Here is a 22427-nt window from a genome sequence, read left to right as displayed (position 1 = left end):
CCATTTCGAGGTACTAGGTCTCTTATGGCATGCTACTGTAGGCTTCTTACCGTAAAGGTCAGAAAAGTACTCAATCCAATGTTTTTCCAACACATTTTGTGTGAGGTGGCGCTGTTTCGAATATGCTGAGTTGAAGGGAGACCAGAGGTGTCGAGTAATTTGATTTTTTAGACAATGGAGCATTTGTTCTGCATCCGCCTGTAATACTGCGCTTTGATGCATTTTTATCCAGTTTCCGTATCTGTTTTTTCTCCTTTTGTTACACTTGCTTGGTGTTGTGGTTGGTATTTTTCAGTAGGAGTCTACATTTCTTCCTCAACTCTTTTTTTTCTCTCTGATTAGTGGGTCATATTGATGTTTGTGCAACCTGTTGAGGTTTATAGTAGTGGTCTTTACTTGCTGGTAAGGGATTAATAGCCATTCATAGTTAAGCTTTTCGATCAAGGTTTTCTCTGTACACAAGAAAGTTCCTATCATAGCATCCATCTGGCATGGTTTAATTCTTAGGCGTGTTTGTTGCATATTAAGCTCCATTGCTAGGAGGGGTTGTTTATCTCTTTGCGTGCCTTCGATTGACCATAACAGGGTTAGCATGCAATGGTCGCTATGACAGTGTGCAGTATTTGCATCTTTCTTTGTGCATTTTGAATACCTGATTGTTACGCTGACCTGGTCTCTGCGGGGGCGTTGGGGCACGGTTGGAGCCCTCCCTCAACTCGGCTCCCTGATGGCGGCTGTCTTCCCCAGCGGTCTCGGAGAATAGGGTTCGGGATACTAATGTCGCACCTGAGGGAAGAGGAGAGGCACTGAGGATGGTGTGGAGGTGTCCTGAATCCCCTCATCCCTTTCGTGCCAGAACAGTGTGCGTAAGAGTCTTCCCATGCAAGCTCACCTATTCTTTTGTGATGCTGGGCTCTCCATCCTGCTTTCTTCAGCAGGGGCTCGTAGAACGGGCCTAGTTGCTTCATTGGCTCGCGAAGTGGCGATCCAGACCGGCTGGGACCAATCCACTTGAAGGTAAGTCTTTGGTTTTTTAATAATGTCTTTTGCGGTGAGTATTGACGCAGTGATAAGCAATAATGGTAACTTGCTATGTCTCTGCTTGTTCCCCAATTGGTGTGAAAATGAGGGTCGGAAGCGTAGAGCTGCTCTTGGAATTCCCCTGAGGATGATGGGCTCTCAAGGACAACAGGTGTACTGGTTGATCTGATGGAGGTCAAGACTCAAGTAAAATGCAGCCCAAAGTTCGTGATTGTGAGATTTCTAACCTGTTGTATTCTTTTCCCTCGTTGGAGCAGTCAGACGGAGTGGAGCAGAGTCCGGAGGCTAAAAGACAGTTCGATGGCTCCGGAAGAAGTTTCTGCGGTGGAGCGGAGAAGATGAGAGAAGCTCCCGCGTCGGTAGGAGTCCAAAGCAGAAGAGAAGAGGCCCTGACTAAGGTGGAATGCACGTAGGGTGCTCACGCAGCAATGGAATGGCTGGAGTCAGGTAAATGCGCCTTCAGAGATGGAGCGGCTGGAGTCAGGTAAGCACGCCTTCAGCGATGGAGCGGCTGGAGTCAGGTAAGCACGCCTTCAGAGATGGAGCAGCTGGAGTCAGGTAAGCACGCCTTCAGCGATGGAGCGGCTGGAGTCAGGTAAGCACACCTTCAGTGATGGAGGTACCGGATTCAAGGTAAGGTACGGCGGTAAGCGTCACGCTGCAAAGCAGAATAAAATGAAGCGACGGCATGCGGCTGGGCTGGCCTTATATAGGCTGGCTCCGGCCCCTCCCTTAAGTGACGCCCTATGGCTCCACCTTGCCTCGCCCAAGGATTCCAGCACGTGCCTCCCAATGTGATCCTATGGCCATGCCCAGCCCGAATGCACGTGCCTTAGGCACAGAATGTTCCAAGCATATATTTCTATGAGCCTGCCGCCAAAGGCGCCAGGACTGGGTCCAAGTGGCCCTTGGGGGTGATGAAGGCCTGGGCCCTTGCCCCATGGCCATGACACTGATGAGATGAAGATATAGTCTAGCACCGCCTGTGAAGAGCGCTGGGTCCATGTAGGAATCATTTTGTTTTCTTTTTGATTGATTATGGCAAATCCCTGCACTGGTCATATTTCTCATCTCCATTTCTTTCATCCACAGTCTTTCTTTAGCCGATATTAGGTTTTTTTCTTTTGCTACCCCTTGTTTGTCCATTAAGTGCATGTTCAGATCGCCACAAATCACTATCTCAGTGTTGGGGTGTGTTGCAATTAATCGATCGAGCTCAGTCATCACTTTATCAATGAAGATCGACTCATTGATTGTCACTGGGCTCCAGTATAGATTGAATACAATTAGGGTCGGGGTGTCGCTGGAGTGCTTCGTCTGGAACTCTATGTCTTCTAGTCTTTGTAGTAGTGTATATTGTATCCAGGGGTTTATATTCTTGGTTTCGATTGTAGTCCATGGAGAATCAACTTTTATCATCATCAGTTGTCCAGTGGATGGTCTTCCGATTTGTTTTGTTTGAGCTGGGTTATGGGTGACAGTATATCCTTCACAAATTGGTGGCTGTGTAAACCACGTCACCTGTAGACATATGATGTGGCTCTCTGTTAGGCTCGTATGTGTCTGCTCAAAAAGATGACCAAACCCTCTGGTTTTCACAAGATCTGTTTCATCCCGGCTAGTTTGGCCTCTGGTAATTGTTATCTGTATTGGGTGTTTGAGTTTATTCTTGCGTTCCTCTCATAATATTTGTCGCCCCCCATTCTTGGGGTATTTCTCAGGTTTTCTTTATTATGTCCTTTTGACGTTGTATGGGGATCGTCAGTATCTGTATATTCCGTATATATACTCTCTCAGTGGATTCTCGATAAAACATCCTCTGGTTTCTGTTTTTATCTGTTACATATTTTATCTGTGTATTCATCATCGATTCTGATCTCATTGTGCAGCTAAAACCTATATGTTCGAATTGTGCCGCAAAGGTTAGGCTCTCTTGCATTAAGCTCTTGGTCTTCAGTTCGATTGCTACTACGTTGAGAGCGTCGTTGTCTAGAAATTTGACGAGGTTGAGGTCTTTAGATCTTATATGTTTAAGTTCTTGGAACGCCCCCATTAGACATAGTGTATTGGTTCTGTTTAATATCACTGGAGTTTTCGATTGATCAGTTTGCTTCATTGTTAACAAGAACCTTTCTTGCAATTTTATGGTGTTTGTGAAGGTTGGCGTTCGCAATAAGGGATATGCGAAGTGTCTCTCTTCGAGGTTTCTACTACTGTTGTTATTTTGCTTATTAGTTGGTTCAATGGATCTTGATTGTTCCTTTATGTCTCTGTCACTTTGTGTTCGTTCGTATGCGATTGGCTTCTTTTGGGTCCTAGATAGCTCCAGCTCAACATCTGAGATCTCTTCACATGTCAGGAGTGTATTTTACCCATCTGATGTATGATTTTCTGAGTATTGGTCCAGTATGACCATTTCCGTTTCGTTGGCTTCTTGTCCCTATGCCGCCGTCTCAGAATCAGACTCTACTTCATATGTCGAGAGCTCCAGTAGTTCTTTTTGTATTGTGGCATCTTCATCCTTTTGTATCCTAGTAATATCCCTTGATAGTTTTGGGTTTTGATTTTGCTGTATATGTTGTACATGCTGTTTTGGCACTGCTCCTTGCGTTGTTGGTAGGGGTTTTGACCCATTTTGAGTATTTTGTGGTAACGTAATATTCCTTAGAAAGGCTTGTGAGCCAGTGTTTCACTTTGTTGTCTTTTTCCCGTTGCTCTTTATCTTTTGTGGAGGGTTCATGTTCGGTTGCTTTGTAAAGATTTGGAATGTCTGTGGTATGTTCTCAGATTGGGTCTGTTCCTGTGTTTGATCTTGCTGTGGCTGGGTGCCTTTTTGTTGTTCGCTACCTCTTTGTGTGGTTGTGCCTGTGCGTTTTGTTGGACTTGGTGTTGAGATGTGGTTATGGGATATGGTTGAGAATCTGTCAGTTTAGTTGTGATTTTTGACATCTCTTTCATTAATGACATTAAGGCTGTGGTGGAGTGTATTATCTCTGCACGATCTGTGATAGCAATGTCTGCTAGTCTCGCTTGCCAGATCCGGCTTGTTTCGGCCTCGTGTTCCAGCCTTTGCTGTAACTGTACCAGAACATTCTCAATATGGATGTGTTTTGTATGTATGAGAGCTCATAGAGTTGCCTGATCTTTTACCACATCCACATTTACCTCATGCAGTTTTATATATGGTATCAGAAATTGTGTCATGGTTGTAATTAGGAGATTTTGCAGTTCTTGCATTGTTGTTGGTAGCCGTGTGCATGGATGATCTCTTGTAGGTTCTGTCGGTGGGATAAATTCTGATATATTTGAAATCCGCTGTTGTCTTTGCTCATGGATTGTTGGTCTTTCATCTTTTGGGGATCTGGGTAGTTAATCTTGTTGTCTTTCTCTATCGCGTCTCGCATCTTTGGTGGTGAACGAGAAATTCTGTTCCAACTGTTTGTGTGCTGGTGTCGATGTGTAGCGATGCATCTCTTTTTCTTCTGCATTTGCTTTCCACAGTTGTCCTTTCGATTTTTTGTGCGGACTCATGATTGTGTTCAGTGCCAATGGATCTAGAGATAGATGATCGGCCTGATCGAACCAGATGGGGTGTTGGTTGCCCTCCTTATACTTCTCTCTATCTTTGAGCCGTGTCTTATCTTGGAGTTGCAACCATAGATCTCTTGCTTTTCCGGCCTTTTCTTTTCTTTTGAGTGTGGATTCTAAGTTGGCCGTAGGATTCTGCTCAAGCTGGGCAGGTTTGTAAGTTAGCACAGTCTCAGACTGGTCGTCAAGTGGCTCAACATAGGTGTCCTTCTTCGGTTCCACATTTTCCTGTTCTTGGATGTTAACATCTGTCGCTGGTGGTATCTGGTCGTTCATTGCATTGTTCACCTCTATATTGGTGATCTGGTTAAGGTCTGCCTGATCTGGTGGGCTTGAGGGGTGTGTTTTATGGTTGTCATCCATTATATTCAATGTATCCACTACAAGCAGTCCTTCACTGTGTAGGTGTTGCTTCAGTGTGTGGAAAGAAGGGCCGATTGGAGTATCTGGTGCTCCGATATGTGTTGTCGCGTAGAGCTGTGTTCGTTCTGCTCTTTTTGAACCACCTGGGCCCTCCACTCCTATTTCCTTGTCCATCAATCAGGATGTGGGGGGTCCTGGGTATGGCCCGTGTGGCAAAAGGGGAAGGCAGTGGTTGAGGGTTTCTCTCATGGCATATGGGACTGGCTGAGCTTGGGGCATAGTTGTGGTTCTCAGGTGATCCACAGTGATTTTTCTCTTTCTCATCACAATTATCTGTGCTTGGGGTCTGGTCCTGTGGTCCTTGTTTACTTTTCTGGGTGGTGCTCTCTGTTCTTTGCTGCTCTGGTGTGTCTTTGTTGTATGACATGCCTTTGTCCATGGCTTTGCTTGTCATTAGAGAGATCACTCTTAGTTTTGCCTTCCTGCTTAGAGCCTGGTGTATTAGTGGTGGACGCCCATTTCTGGTGGATTTTGTGTCAATGGGGTCTTCGGTCTGTACTTTCCCCCTCTTTCGTGTCCTTAGACCGATACTTGATGACATTTTCTTATAAAAGTGCTGATATGAGATTGATCGGACAAGATGGAAATGGGGGGGAGACTGGATTGGAAGGATGGATGTCTGCTGTGCCTCGTGGCGCGGGGGGGGGGGGGCGTGGACCAGTGCTGTGTTGCGTGGTTTAGGGAGAAAATGTCCAACGCGTATGTGTATAGTCTGAAATGTCAGGACATGGGACTGTTCCCGAAAGGGGCCCCCCCAGCTTTATGCTCGTTTTGTTTGAGCTGGTGTGAGGCGAACTGAGCGCCAAAGGGCTGGCCATCCTTCTGTAAAATGGAGAGCGAGCACAATCAAAGGGCACAGCCCTGCAGTCTCGTGCTCTTGGAACTAACAGGAACAGGTTGATTGATTATAGTTAGTGGTAATCATGCAATATGCCAGTGGATTACCTGCGTCAGCTCGCGTGGGTGTTTTAATGTTTTTCGCACGTTCAAAGGGCAGAGCGCTGTAGTCACATGCACATAGAACTTTGACTATCACCGTAGCAGCCCAAAATTGCAATATGATCTTATTTCCACCTTACCGTTCAGCTTCTTTGAAGACGGATGTTTTCCTCTGTACAGGATCCGTTGACCTCCTGGAGCATAGAGCCCTCGAGCCATAGACTAGAGACTCGACAGCCCGACTCTGCGGCCCGCTACACGGCTGGCTGTGGGTTTTGAGGCTGCTGCTGCAGGTTCAAGTCAAACAAAGAAAGAGGACTAGAGATTCCTTCACAAAACGAAATCAGAGTCTGTCACTAGAGACTCTACAGCCCGACTGCGCGGCCCGCTCCGCGTCTGGCTGTGGGTTTTGAAGCTGCTGCTGCAGGTTCAAGTCAAACAAAGAAAGAGGAATGGAGATTCCTTCACAAAACAAAATCAGAGTCTGTCACTAGAGACTCTACTTCCCGATTCCACTGAGTGGGTTATATGTTGATTGTCTTTCAGTGCATTAGCATGAATCACTGTGCTAGGGAGTGTGTTAGCGTGTATGCTAACAGAACTAAGTGCATCATCTATTAACTTTCTCCAAGGCCAGTGTCCAGTTGTCTATAGGTGACCTCTTTTGCTCTGACTTTGGGTAACACATTCTGAAAGTGAAATACTGTTTCACCAGACATTTCACTACCACTTATTCCTATGTAGAGACCTCCTGTGAAACAATCTGAAAGAAGACTCTTATGCCCTCAATAGCCTATCTATTAAGTAACATTTTAATTTAGGGATGATAGGATCTACTATTGTGGGGGGTGTACACATGTTCAGTGTGTGCGTGCGTGCATATGTCGCCCCCCTCTTCATAACCATATCATGGCAAAACTCTAACCTAATTATCCCTATGTCTTTCCAAACCTCATGCATAATGCCTTTTTTCCATATATCCAAATTCCCCTTCTCTTCACTTACTCCTTTTTCTATTTGCAATTCATAACTGCTAAATAAACTTCCATTAAACAAGCCTTTGCTTATTAAATTAATCTATCTGTGTTCTTCACCAAGAACCATTACTGTTCTTCAGTTGTATTTCCTCATTAGTGCAGTTCCTGTTCGCACTCATCTGTCCTTTTTTCTCATCCATAAATATGTTTTATCGAAATAAAGCCTATAAAAGATCTTAATAATCTACTCTTTATTCTTGGAAACCATACTAATCAGTGTGTGTGCTCCATAAAACATACTTTTTGGACCCAATGGCACACTCCTTTATATTTCCAGGCCTTAACATACTAGTGTGATTTCTTCAGCGTTTGCATAATTAATCCCTAAAAATAGTGTATGTTATCTCCTGGTCACTTACTCAAATCTCTCCCCAATAGATCTGTTAATATGCTACATAAAATATAATAATGTTATAAAAAGATCATGCAGTCTTATACTGTTGAATGTTCCTTCCCATTACTATTGTTTCCCCTATTTCTGGATATGAGTGTCTGTCAGTATATGCACATTCAAAAAATGCTTATAATTTTACTAATTCCTGCTGTATTCATGTAAATATTTGTCATGCATAATCTAACATCAGTTGGTATTTCATTAACCTTATTTGTTATGTAATTTGCATTCATAATTATATTTGTATTATCAGTGCATTCCTAACACAATATATGATATTGGTCACATTTCGTTTTTTGTTGTGCTTCTATGCTGTGCAATGGGAGAGATGCTGTCCCCCTCTTGGAGATTACCAATTTGCTGCGGCTTTGGAGCATATGCTTAAATTTGCATGTGATCTTGGGCATAGTATCCTTATTACTCTGCATTGTATTGTGATGCATATCCACCACTCCTCTTTGGGTCCTTATTTACTAATATTCTCACTCTTCTGGTTATTTCTAGCACTTTCCTGTGCCTTCATTGCAATCTCTATTTTATTTGTGTTCTCCCATGCCTGTTCCCCTTCTCGTCATTTTTTCTCCTTCTCTCCTTCAATCGCTTTCCCATTTCCTTCTGCTGTCATACTTATTTGCCTTCTTCTTGCACTGAAACGTTTTAGAGCCCTTCCAGTTGTTGCAATCATTTCCATGCTACTTAACACAAGGATACGATACTGTATATTGGAAAACCATTGAGCAAGGCACCTTTCCTTTATTCCAAATTGCGTTTCAATAATGTGTCTACACTTTAGAAATGGTTTCTTTCTATTTCCTCTTTCTCTCTCATCTATGTGATTGCCCTATACGTGTTTATAATATATGCCTTTTTTTAAATTAAACATTTGGTTTATTTCAAACCTTTTGTTACATGTATTGTTTCACCAGAAGCCTAAATTCCAGTTTTACAAGACATTGTTTCGACAAAATCCTTTAAAATAAAAGGGACCAAGTGATCGCTGTTATATATTTCTTCTCATAAAATACAATGCTTTCAAATTACTCAGCAAGTCAGGCATCAGAAAGAACCTGCTTTAGGAACTTTATAAGGGCAAATATCGCACGAAAGGAATCTCCTGACTAAAAAATGTTCCACAGATCTTCAGCCACATTAGAATGTCTTGCTATCTGCACAGGTCCAAGGAATAAAGTTCTCTTCTCTGTCAAACCCATACAAAAAAGTGTGAGATGTTTTAGTGTTTCCAGTGTCCCCTCTAAGTGACAGAATCAACAAACTCCTGGTGTTCCTTGGGGATGGTAAAGCGCCAATATTTGACAAGTGGGGAGTATGCTCTTCCTAAATCGCATGTATTGCGCCCTGTATCAGGAGTTAGGAAATTCAGACAGGTATTTGGGGAGGGAGCCCCAGGTCATATGTTCGTCTTTTCCAGTCTGTATATATTTTTACATTGATTGTCTTCACCCAATCGTCCCACCACAATTTCCATTTGACTCTGGCCGGGTTGGAAATCAGATCTTCTAATTTGAATTCCTTATGGGTGAGCTAGACACCAGTTTTCCCATTCCGATAAAAAGATGATTTTCTTGCAATTCAACGCTCTTTCAAATATTTGATAAGGTTTCAGCGTGTCGAGTGCCCTGCATTTTTTGTGCAAAGAAAGAGTCTTCCAGGTCACCTTTGCATTTAATGAAATTAAGCCCAATTCAAACTGTATCACCGACATCGGGATCAGGTTAGGAAGTTTGAGGATTTTCCACTAAAAGACTCCTTCCAAGGTGGACCATAGTCGCCAAGAGGTTAGTGGGAAGCCCTCAGCTCCATAAGTAAGGGAGAGTGGTGACATTTTCCCCTTAAAGAAGGTCATAATGGGCTCCAGAGAAAATGTCCTGAATTTTCGATGTAGCAATCTCACTTGGGTGATCAGGGGGTTTAGTTTAGCTCACAAATCCTTCTAGCGTGGAAGATCAATGTTGCTGTTGTTGTTGATTAGTGAGCCCAGGTATGTTACTTGATCAGCTATTGCTAAAGGGCTTTGCTTGATGTATTATTTCGGTATTCTTCTCGAGCCACGACTACAATCGCCCAGAATCATAAAAGTTGTCTTTGCTGGATTCATGGCGATCCTGTTTTCCATTAATTAGTCACCCAGGGTGCTAATACTTTGTTGTAGACAGATAGGGGTGAGACCAAACAGAACAATCTCATCTGCATAAAGTAGTTTTACTATAGGTTCAGTGGCCAGCTTGGGCGGATGCAGTCTAGCTTTTGGCCAAATTTCTTTAAGATCTGACAAGTACAGGCCAAGTATGGTAGGTGCTAGTGGACAGCCTTGTTTCAAACCCCTTGATGTATCGATTGCCCGGAACAGTATGACGTGAGCCCCGAGGCGAATCCTGATGTTAGTTTGGTCATAGAGGGATTTGATAGCTTCCTGTAGATCAGCAGGACATTGCCATGAGTAGATACCGGTTAACGCTGTCAAAATCCTTTTTGATATCTATGAATGCTACATAGATTTTTATTTTCTCTTTAAAGGCTTTGGCTTTTAGTTGATTGATCACAAAGAGGTTCAGTTCAGTGCCAACTGCTTTCACAAATCCAGTCTGTCTAGGGTCGTCTATATTGGATTCTTTTGTCCAGCGTTGGAGCGGTTTTAGGAGGCAGGCAGCAAATAACTTGCCCATCGAATCCAACAGCGCTATTGGGTGATAATTAGAAGGGTCAGCTCTAGGACCTTGTTTATAGATTGGCACTATTATCACTGAGCGCCACAAATCCAGAATTGTTCCCAGCTTCAGTATGTGATAAAACAAGATGTATATAAAATGAATCCATAATTCCGGAGCTTCTTTTGTAATTGAATTTGAAATCCCGTCTGGTCCAGGGGCTCTTGACTGATTGGCCTTTTTGATTAAAAGTTCAAAGTCAAACCAGCACCAGCCTTGCTTCACTGCTGTCATTTGAAGAGGGCTGACTTTTGGTTTGAGTAGCTGTTTGTAAAATTCGGTCCAGACTTTTTCAGACACTATATGGAGCAGTGGGTCTCCCCCTCCCAACTGACGACCATTTAATAAACACCAGATTTATCTGGCGTCTTTGTTAATGAGGATATGGAGCTTCTGCTCAGCGTCTACTTGAGTCAACTCAGCTTTTTATAGCGACAACTAGTTCTTAAACCGTTGTTTACTTTTTCTTATTTGGATTAAATATCGAAACTCGTGTTTCTTTGCCATCTGCTTGACATCTCTATTTAGGATTTATTTCCCAAGAGCAATTCTTTTGTTTGAAGCATGTCTTTGAGGGATTTCCAGTGAAAGGTTTGCTTTCATGGGCTGTTGAAATTCCTGCATGAGCAGGACATAATGTATTCCTTCATCTCACAACAGCATATCTGTAGCTTTAATTGAGAACCAAAGTATATCGTGGTCAGTCATATGGAGGTGATTTGCCCCTGAGGATGGCTCTAAGTCCAAGCTATACGTTTCTGTTTTGCGCCTGGTCCCCCCACTGCATGTACATTTCAATAAAGCATGGTCACTGGTGGGTTTCCGGATTACTTCCAGTGCAACTATACTCTGTATTAGCTACTGGTAACAAAGATATAATCTAGTATACCAGATCAAGATCCATTCGCCGATGTTGGTTTAGCCGGATGATCAGCGGTTGTTTGGCCATTGAGGGTATTCAATTTTAAGGTTGTCATCACATTCCACCATTCTGTAGCTCTCGCCTCTCCTTGGCTTCTGCGATCCTGTTGTGGGGGGGAGAGACCGGTTTTACTGGTGCACCGACAGGACGCAACAGGCATGTATTATGTCTCACACAACATGTGGCCTATACATTAGCAAACCCCCACAAGTGGTCCAGGCATCTGAATCGTGACTTCAGGAGACCTAGGGATTGCTTGATGATGCCCCTGGTGGTCCTGTATGCCAGGCTGTATCTTCCCTGCTGCGTGTTGGCAGCCCGCCCGTTCAGTGTGAGGAGGTAGGGCTCAATGGATAACCGGCATCACCTGCATGAGGAAGGGCATGAATTGTGTTAGTGTTCCCTGGATTTGTGCCTCATGTGTGGTGTTGAATGCATGCTAGTTGGGTTTGTGTAGACCCAGTGAGTGTGTACACATGTTGCAATGGTCATGTGGCTATGTGTCTTTGTGTGGATGCGTAGATGCATGTGTGTGGTGGAACATGGGTGGAGTTTGTGTACGCATGCTTACCTATCAGCAACATATCCATGTAGTGGCCGGCTTCCAACTACTCAGGGATACTGGGTACCATGAATATGTGGATGTCATGGACAGAGCCCAGGAAATTGGCATACATGTCCATGAAGAGGCCACGGTTGATGGAGTTCCAGCGGTGTCAGTTCCAGTGCCAGTTCCGGTACATGTCAGCTCGATGATGGGGGGGGGCATATTACGACATGGGTGCAGTCAATGGCACCGATGACCCAGGGGAAACGGTGCACCATGTAAAATACAAAAGACACCTGTCTCTGTTCGTCCTGGGTTGAGGGCATGTGGACATGTTCTTGAATGCATGATATGATGCATGCCATGACCTGGTGCAGGGTACGTGACTGAATGGCCTCTGAGATGCCTCCAGTGATGCCACTGGTCCTCTGAAAGGAGCCAGTGGCAAAGAAGTGCAGTGCGGCCATTAACTTCCCATGTGCTCCGATGGCATGTGACTGTACAGTGGTGGGGAACAAAGCACCCTCCCACTCCTGCAACATGGCCATGATGACATGCAGAGAGAAGCAATACCTTCTGTAAACCTCTGCATCAGACATGCCAAAGAGGGTGATCGTGGTGCGGCGGAAGACCTGTTCCCTCCTTCTCCTCCTCCTCGGCTGGGGTGTGCCATTGCTGCATGTAGAGTGCTTTCACCAAATCACAGTGATACATTTCCTGGGATGGGGGCATAGAGTGGCGATGGGTGCCTGTATATGGGTTTGTGTGGTGTCATTCTGTGCGTGCTCATGTGCATCATCACTGTGGTGGTTGGTTTGTTCTTGCTTGGGTGGGATGTTCTGCAGCTCTGTGTGGGGTTTTAAGGTGTGTCTTGTTAGATAGCATTGTCGATGTGCTTTGCATGGGAGTATAGTTTGTTTTTGAGCTGGTTGCATTGGTTGCACGTATGTTGTGGCAGTATGTGTGTTTGATGTGTTCTGTGGTATGTTGTGGGCATCTCTTGGGTTGCCTGTCTCCTCTCTGGTAGATTGGTAGTGATAGTGGGTGTGGTTATGTAATTATTGGTAGTCGTTTTGCCTTGATATTGATATATATGTGTTCATGGGGTTCATTGCACCTTTTCACCTTTGTGTAACTTATGCCTTTGACATAAGTTCCGCTATGACGTATGCTCTATTTCTTGACTACTGCATTTCTGTGTTTTTGTTCTGATTTCTTTTCATAAATAGGTGTGTAATACCTCCACGTAAGTTACAGCTTTTTATGGGCATAATTTTATACTTGTGACTCGTATCTTTCTCGGTAAATCGTCAACACTTGTCTTTTTTTAACAACAATGTAAAAATCCAATAAAAGTAAAAAAAATGTCCTTTGTTAAATAAAATTGTAATTTCAGCTGGAAAACACAAGCATGAACAAATCTGTAAAAGAAAAAATATCATATGGAAAATCACCACAAACATTCCTCCAAACAGAAAAAAGAAAAAGGAAAAGGAAAAGAAAAGCAAGTACCTGATTAGCAAAGAGCAACTTGAAGAAAAATGTCTTCACAATGAACAACTATTATTGCAACTGTACCAACTATTGGTAATGTTATTGGAGAACTGGTAGAAGATATATTATATATTTCATGAACATCAAGTCAACAGGGAAACTACAATGTTAATTGCACCCATTGAACTTACCAAGGACATTATTACAGTCCAACTTGATCTTAAGCAGTTTCCTCTTGAAAAAAGAACAACAGCATGGTAAGTGTATTTTAACATATTATAATAAATAAAAGCTAAATGGGTTAGAACTTAAAATTTGAAATCTGTTAGTTTAGAACAATAAAAGTACATTTTAAAAGCATGCAAACAATCAGTTATCTATAACTTTACAATTGACTTAGTGAACAATAAAAATAGTTAGTAATTATTTAACATAACAAACTATGTATACATTGTTTCTATGTTTTTCTTTTTTAAACAGTCTGTTAATGAAATCTTTCCTTCAGTCTCCACAAGTCCTTTAAAAGATTTAAAACAAACAACCGAAAATAGTAATATACTTCTTAATACTGCCAATGTTACTTCTGAGTCTGCCTCTACCACACCTCGTCAATTTAATTCACAATGCCAAACATCTAAAATTAACAAATTCAAATTAATAAAAAGCAGTCAGTCAAAATGACACTTTTTTTCAACATTACAAACTTCTCCTATTGAACGTGAAAAACAACCTGCATTTCCTGTTACCAGTGGTAGCACTGTTTCAATAATTGAAAGTGCTGTTCATAACAAAATGAGAAAGATAAACCACCTAATAGTGAACTTAGTGTTATTCCAATGGCCCATAGTCCTAAAATTATAAAAAATAACATAAATACATTCCCTAATACTGTCACTAGCAATATTTCAAAAGTGTAAACTTCTATTACAGAGGCTCCAAAAAACATTTCTTACCTACTTCTACTAGTAACATTTCAACAGTGCAAAGTCCTTTTGTTCTGCCAGAATAAAAATACATATACCTTAGCAATGCTACTACCTGTACATAAAAATAAAAAAAAGTTATTTTGCAACAGTGCCAACTCCTGTTACCTTAATAAAAACACAACTTAAAAACACTACTATTTCAAGTAGTAGTATTTTGAGGATTTTAAGTGCTGTGGTCCACAAAAGCAAAAATGATGATTTACTTTTTACTGGTACTTCTTTGGTTTGTACATTATAAAGTTCACCTATAAAGAAAACACACAAACGAAAATGTGCCTACAACAGACAGTAACACAAGCATTTTAAGTGGTGCTATTAGCAAAACCAATAAATAACATAATTTGTTGGTATAAATGTAGAACAACTTAGGTACTTGTGTTGTGAAACTCCTCAGCCAGATGATGTATGAAATGCTACACAAGTAATTGGCACCATCTGCAAATCAAAATTTAAAAGGGGTGACCCTCAAAAATATCATTTAGGAAATTCTGCCAGGTTGTCACATATGTGAAATAGACATGAGCAGATATATTTTAAAAATGCTTATAGAAATAAAACAAACACACAGACCCAAATAAATATACCTGTGCTACTGTAGTTAGCACAAGTAAAATATACAGTACTAAAAGAACATCTATAGAAACTGCAAAAGTTGAAAATATACATGAACCTGTATCTTCAAAATGTCCAACAATATATCAGATTGGTGATTCTGTAGTACTTCAAACTTTGCCAAACATTGATCCAGAATATGCATAATTTTTTTTAGGCTGCTTGGAATGTGGAACAATAATTGCAGTAGGAGAAACAAATGCTGCTACTCGTCTGCAAACATTGAAGTGTCATCAATTGAGACATACTTTAAAAAGTAAATATTTATTAAAACCCTCTCTCCATGTCTTTTTTTGTACAGTATACTGTACATATGTGAACATTTGCACTTCAATGTTTGCACTTCATACCCTTTTTAAAAATGTTGTCCATCCTTTTTTAACAACAATTAGCTTATTACTTTCAAATATTTGTACATGTAGGAAATACAACATATATTGTTTCTAAATAAATATAAATAGGATATAAGTATAAAATACACTCAAGTGCATTTTCAATATACTTGCATTTTGTACATATAAACATTACATTTTAGTAAAGCCAAAATGCGCCCAACAACAAATTACCTATTTCAAAAAGTTAAATATATTTACGTGTAATATAATTAATTATAATATATAATATATAAGTGCAAGTATGTTCGTTTATACAACTGGAATTACATGTGTAATGTAGATGTAAGTTTAAACATTAACAAAACAATACATAACATAACAAAAATGTATTGTACTTTATAAAACATATGCACACAAAAGGGGTAATTCATGGAATAATTGTGCGCTGAAATCTACAGCGCAACCGTGAGAAACGCAGCAAATCCGTGCGAAACGCATGCATGCACCGTTTTACCAATTCATGAAAGGCACTGCGTGTGCCTTATCTGGGACCTGCGCTGAATCCGCGCGTGGCACACATCTCACAGCGACATCCCGAAAGCTGTGCGTGAGTCGCTACAGTGAAGGTGCACAATGTCCAGCTCACACACCCAAAAAAGGGGTGGAACATGCAAAATGGGGAATAACACGCAAAAATGTGGGCGTGTCAGGATCTGCTGTTGGTCCTCACCGCAGAAGCAGCACGAGCACCTACCTCCCCCCATGCTTTCTGACAGGGCGTAATGGGGAAAGTACAGCAGTGAAACCCTCGCAACGCCCACACGTTCGCAAACAACACGTATTCATGGAATTGAACAGGGCAAACCCGCGCACGCCAAAAGACGTGCAAAGCCGGAAACACGTCCGCCACGCGAAAGCAGGCAGAAGTGGCCTGGCGCAGCATATAAGCGTGCACAAACAACAAGCAAGCATATACAGCTATGATGAATGTTCCATTCCTCGCAGCAGTGATCGTGGGACACCGCAGGAGGAGGATGATAGCCAGGCCCTGCATTTTCTTACCCAGGACCAGCCTTTTTGGGATGCCTGGTGACCAGGTCTATGGCAGGTATAGGTTTCCACCTCATATCATCCTAGACCTGGTCACTGAGTGGGAGGAAGACCTCACATCACCCACCTTGTGCTCCGAAGCACTGAGTCCATTGGAAAAGGTGCTCAATGTCCTGCATTTTTTGGCCACTGGGTCATTAAAGTGGACAACTGCCATAGTTGGGGCGTATCGCAGGCCACGCCGTCATGCTGCCTACACCAGGTGACTACACGCCCCTCAGTTCCAAGGCACATATACATGCCCAGAACACCAGCAGAAAGTCAGGCCGTGGTCCAGGACTTTTACGGGGTGGCACATTTCCCCAGAGTGCTTGGTGCCATTGATTACACCCATGTGGCCCTACGTCCACCTAGGGCCACTGAGCACATCTATCGCAACCGCAAGCACGGGCATTCCATCAACGTGCAGGTTGTATGCGATGCCAAGGGAATCATCACATCTGTCTATGCAAACTATCACATGTCCACCCATGACAGTCTTATATACAGAATGTCAGCCCTAAACGGGGACCTGGAAGCTGGGAGGCATGGCAACACATGGCTCATTGGTGAGTACAAATGCCTGTGCACATGCATGCATGTGACACACAGACAAATAAACAAACCCAACCAATGACAACCATTATCTCCTCCCCAAGGGACAGTGCCTACCCTCTGAGCACCCACATGATGAAGCCAATATGGAACCTCACAACACCACCCCAGGTAAGATACAATGCAGCCCATATTGCAACCCGGGGCATAGTGGAGCGCACATTCGGAGTGCTCAAGTCATGTTTCCGCTCCCTTGACCACTCTGGTGGGAAGCTACTATATGCGCCCCAGTAGTGTGCAGGATCATTGTGGCAACATGTGTCGTGCACAATGTTGCAACCCGGCGGGGCGTACCGGTGGACATGGTGGTGCCCCCACATCCCCAACCACACGTACGGTCGCTGCACATGGGAGGGGAAACGGCACTTGGCGAGGCAGCCCGTACCCTGCTTGTGGCTACAATTATCACCTAAACTTCCCCCCTGTGGAGTGCACACGGGCCAGGCACATTCCAGGTGACAATCGATGATGACAAAGGGACAGTCAATTGTCACAACCTTAACACCCTGAGAATATGTCCTTGGAATTGCAGCATTGTGTGCATCCCTAGCCACTTAAACAAACACAATCCTGTTTGAACAAAAGGCACACATGCAAGCCACAGATTCCAAACCCCCATGCAAAATAGCACATCCCAATGCTGGTATGTCACCTAAACGTCCCTCAACCCCAGGTCACCCACCCCACACACCATGGCATGGCATGCAATGTGAAAACCTCAATAAAAATATCAACACACATGACACAGCTGTCACAAAGCGCACTGTTCTAAATGGAAAGAGCCACAGACAATCCCCTCAGACATGCACTCTGAAGAAAAGATTGAGCAAAAACATCCAACCTATACTAAAAGTACGTAAATGCATGGCATGAAAGGCCTGAACACCAAAACCTCGAACCTGGCATGCATTTCAGGGAATCCCAAAAAATAAAAGAAAATGAGGGTGTTGCAGGGTTTTCCCCCGCAACACCCCGCTCACTACACCACAAAGTACAGTGAGTGGTGTCAGTGGCCTGGAAACCCCTCATCTGCATAAAAAAACAAAGAAAACAAATGAGCCAGCGGCGCCAGTTCACAATCACGAAAGTCAATGTGAACATGTGCAGCAGGGACACAGCATGTCTCAGAAGGCAAGTAGTGAGTGGGTGGGTGGATGTTGGGATAGAGGTGGGCTTGGGGCTGTGTTGTGTGTGTTGTGGGGGGTATTTGCAGGGCGATTCAATGCATGTTAACATGGGAAATGTATGAACACACAGTGTAGCATACAGTTTCCATGTTAACCACTCTGTTGTGGACACATCTGCAACGGAAACATATTGCTGATCCTGTGACACATCATAAGCAAAGCCAACACAGGACTATCAATTTACCAGCATAGCACATCATGAACACAGGACCCAACTCTCACAATGTCAGACAGTGAGTAAACACCATAGCACAAGTGCTTCAATGTGACATTGCCACCACACGTCCCCCTACCATCAGTAGAGTGGCCTCGACAGCTAAAGCAGGCATGGGACTGCATACAGCATGAAGTGCATCAACAATGTATACAGACAAGGCAATACATGCATTAGCAGAATGAAATCATGCACAGTCAACAATATACTCACCAAAATGGAGTGCAACCATGCACTGGAGAATCCATCATGAATCCCCACTAGGGGTGTATACACAAGTTGGACTTCATACTGGCCACAGATATGACAGAGGTCCAATGCCTCTGTGTAAGTTACTGTCACACGGTGCCATCCTTGCGAGCCCATGGAAAGGGGAAGCAGGAGTGGCATATGTGTCCGGACCCCAAGCCACAAACACAAGACAAGCCTGTATTGGCCCAGCCGGAATACACAGTGGATGCCATCGGATGCCACATAGCACCACACTGCAACATAAATGCACAATAGACAAAAAATTAAAATGGCCATAGTGGACCTGGGGGCTGGGGGGAGTATCAGGGGCCACCCACATGTGTCGATGTTGAGACTAAAAAAGAAATCCTCCATGGGCTCATGGTCTTCACGTCATGACCTGAGTGAGAGATAGGTCACCCCCTGGTTGTACATCAGGAGGTGCGCGTGGCACAGGTGCCTGACGACGCATTGCCCCAGCAAGCCCCTCCACGGCAGCAAGAATGAGGGCCTGGTGAGCCTGGTTCTGCATGAATATGGCACAGAGGTCCCCATGCACCACCTCACGTGTAACGTGGAGTTCCTCCTGCAAGGATGCACGTGTTACACAGAGTTCTGCCAGAGAGGCCTCACATGCCAGGCGGTCATCCTCTCGGCTTGCATGGAGCTCAGCCGAGAGTGTGTGCTCAAGCTGCACCATCCTCTGGTCTGCCTGTTCATCCTGGGCCATGATGAGAGCACCCAGAGTACTTCTGAGGGAGGAGTAATCTTCCCTCAGGGCTTCCCTGTTGGCTTGTGCGTCAGCAGCAATAGCTGAGCGCAAAGCCACCAGTTCAGCCCGGCGGGCCCTGTTGGATGCCGCCATGCCCAGCTTGAGTGAGCGGCATGTGGGCTGCGTTGCCTGCTACTGGAGCTCCACCTGCCTATCAGGGGGAGAATGGAATCAGCCACACGTTCCATGCCTTGAGCCAACACCTCAATTGCTCCCCCCTGTTGCTGTGCAATGGCACACATGGATTGCTCCCATCCAGTGTTACCTGGTGGCGCACGGCCACTGCGTTGCTGGGCACCAATGAGACGTGGACCTTGCTGTGCTGGCAGAGCCTGCGGCTGCAGGACAGCATTCCTCCATCAATCTGCTGCCCCAGGAACAGGAGTAACTGGTGTGGAGTGTGACTCTGCACCCGTAACCACCACAGGCCAACATACCAACACTGACTGGCCCCTTGAGGGGTCTACCCCCACTGCAGGTGTGTCGGACAGAACAGAATCCATAGCAGAATCACCCACCGTCGACGGCATGGATTCATGAGCATCCGACGCAACATCATAGTCAGAGAGATCCTCAGAGCGGTTCCATGTAATAATGTCGCCACAAATATCTCGCCATGCAAAAATATCGCCAAAAAATTGCCGTTTTTTGTGGCAACATTATTGCATGGAACAAGTGGGGGACACCCCCGCAACCCCAAACCTTTTTTTTTCTTTTTTTTTGTTTTTTTAAAAAAAAGAAATTTTTGCCCCTGTCCCCATATATATGGTCACCCAAATAATATCGCCACGACATTTTACCGGCGATATTATTTACGGCGACCATATATGTGGCGATATTATTACCTGATAGCCTCAGAGCCATACCCAGAGGCAGACCTGGACAAGATGTCCTGGAGCACCGAGGGATGTTTGTGGCCTACCACCCCACGACCACCACTGGTGCTGGGATGGTGACCTGAACCCTCCACCCTGTCTGCCATCTCCTCCTCCACTGCTTCTGGTGCATCAACACCTGTAAAGAAATTAAAATAAACATTAGGACACATGTCAGCAGCACATACCACACACATATACAACACTATATTGAGGGGCAACACATGAGGCAGCCATGTCACACACGACACAAACTCTGGCATGCATGCAGTGGCAATGAAATGGAAGGGGACCCTGAAAGCAGACATGGATGCGTGTCAAATGCAAAACCTACACATGTACTGCATGTTGCATATCAACTGCATCACACACAACCTTCTGGCAGGCATGAACCTTTGCCAAAATGTAGAGATGTCAACTAGGAGATGGCAGGTAGCATAGCCATGGCACAATTTCCAAATAGCCACAGCAGTATGTCAAATAGAAGTGTCCATGACACATTTAAAATGCATGTCAACATGCACTACAAGAACATTAATATCAATAAAAGCACACGTGTCACAGGCTGCAACAACGCAAGTGCCTTGAAATACAGTGAAGGGAGGCAAATGGATACATACATGGCAGGTCACTTTGACAACACACCAGTGAATAGGCATGTTGAAGGGTGAAACATGGCTCAGAAGTGTGGGTGCAGTGCAGCACATGTGTACGTCCTCAACTATCAACAGAACCCGAAATGTAGTGATGTCAATCTTGTGACATGACAGCACTGTGAGGGCAAGTGCAGTCATCATGTGCAAAGTGTTGTCACTGGGTTGTAGGGATGCACTGCACCCCCCACCCCCCCAGGCAATGGCAGGGAGCCAGTGCATGGCTCTGAATGGCTGTCCACAGTACTTTGAAGTAGCAGACCATGTATGCAGGTGTCACTTGCATCATCTGAGACAACTGAGACTACAGAAGATGAGAGGGGGACAGAAAGCAGGACACATGAGGAACCATCACAAGTACATCTATGCAGGCAGAAGACACACCACCAGTCACCTGGAAGCAGGGTGGCTGTAACAGAGGGAGGCCTGTGGTCGACACAGACATGGGCACCATAAACATGTGCATGATGATGAAGTCGCCCTGAGTGAGCATGACATGGATGAGCAAATACCATGAGACGGATAAAATATTGGAGATGTGGTACAATGAGTAGCCTGCCACAGACCCATAGGAGCTTGCAGGGAATGCAATGGTCCATGAATGAACACTCATGTGTACTCTGAGCCTGTGCCATCTGCACGGTCCAAGTGAGACACCCTGCATCAAGGACAAAGGACGAACCCCACAGCACAGGTATGGCAGGGTTGGACAGGGAAGTGTGCATGTACACAGGAAAGGGGAACAGGCCATTGCAGTAGTCCAACACGGAAACTGCCAGTACCATGGATACAGTGAGCTGCAGGGTGGTGGAGAGGCAAGGAAACATGCCCGTGAGGAGGAGCAGCTTGCAGGGTGACCTCACATAGCTGTCAGTCATGTGACAACATAGGTTGGGTGGAACTACACCACAGGCTATATGCAAACATGTCAGTGAGCCTGTTCATGGACAGGAGAGGCTGCCGAGTGACTTGCATGTAAGTAGGGTGCATGTGTGGTGATGAGGACTGCCCCTGTGTGCAGCACATGTGCTGCATGCAGACTGCATGATGACAATCACGCATTAGTAAAGCATTGCATGTGTCACACATATCACTCATTAATACATAGCCTGAGCTGGCACTCAATCACCACACATCACACAAGCAAAACACACATGGGCTGGACACACACGCATGAAGACTCACCAGACGTTGTGTCATAATCCTGCATCTCTCCCACTCCCTGGATAAGTCCCTGATCGATGAACTCTGCATTTCCTCGTGCGGATTGAGTTCATCCTCCTCTGGTGGAGGCCGCCTGCCAGAGTCAGGGAGTAATTAGAGGCCCGCTTTTGTTTTGCACAGCATTGGAGGTCAGTCCAACACTTGTTGCATTCTTGAGCTGTGCGCCTCTCACATCCCTTTGCATTTACACCATCCGCAATGTACTGCCAGTGGACCTGACGCTGGGCAGGCGTAGAATGGCAACCTGAGCTCACCAGCATATCGCGGTTGTGTGCCGACACACAGTCAACAAGGAAGTCCAGCTCCTCTTTATTGAAGGGCTTCTTCCTTGCTGTGCCGAAGGCCGATGCCGTGTCTGGGGTCCCAGCCTCATACGCAGAAGCACATTTCCTCCTTTTGGCCGGTTGTGTGGACCCTGAGTGGCAAATGCTGCTCTGGTCAGTTGGGGCCGTGGCGATGGTGGACTGGCCAATGGGAGTAGGAACTGGCATGAGGACGGAAGGCCTAGATTGTGTGATTGGCT

This window comes from Ambystoma mexicanum, chromosome 5p (assembly GCF_040938575.1).
Source record: "Ambystoma mexicanum isolate Mex_15411 chromosome 5p, UKY_AmexF1_1, whole genome shotgun sequence".
Lineage (NCBI taxonomy): Eukaryota > Metazoa > Chordata > Amphibia > Caudata > Ambystomatidae > Ambystoma > Ambystoma mexicanum.
This window is presented reverse-complemented; position numbering follows the sequence as displayed.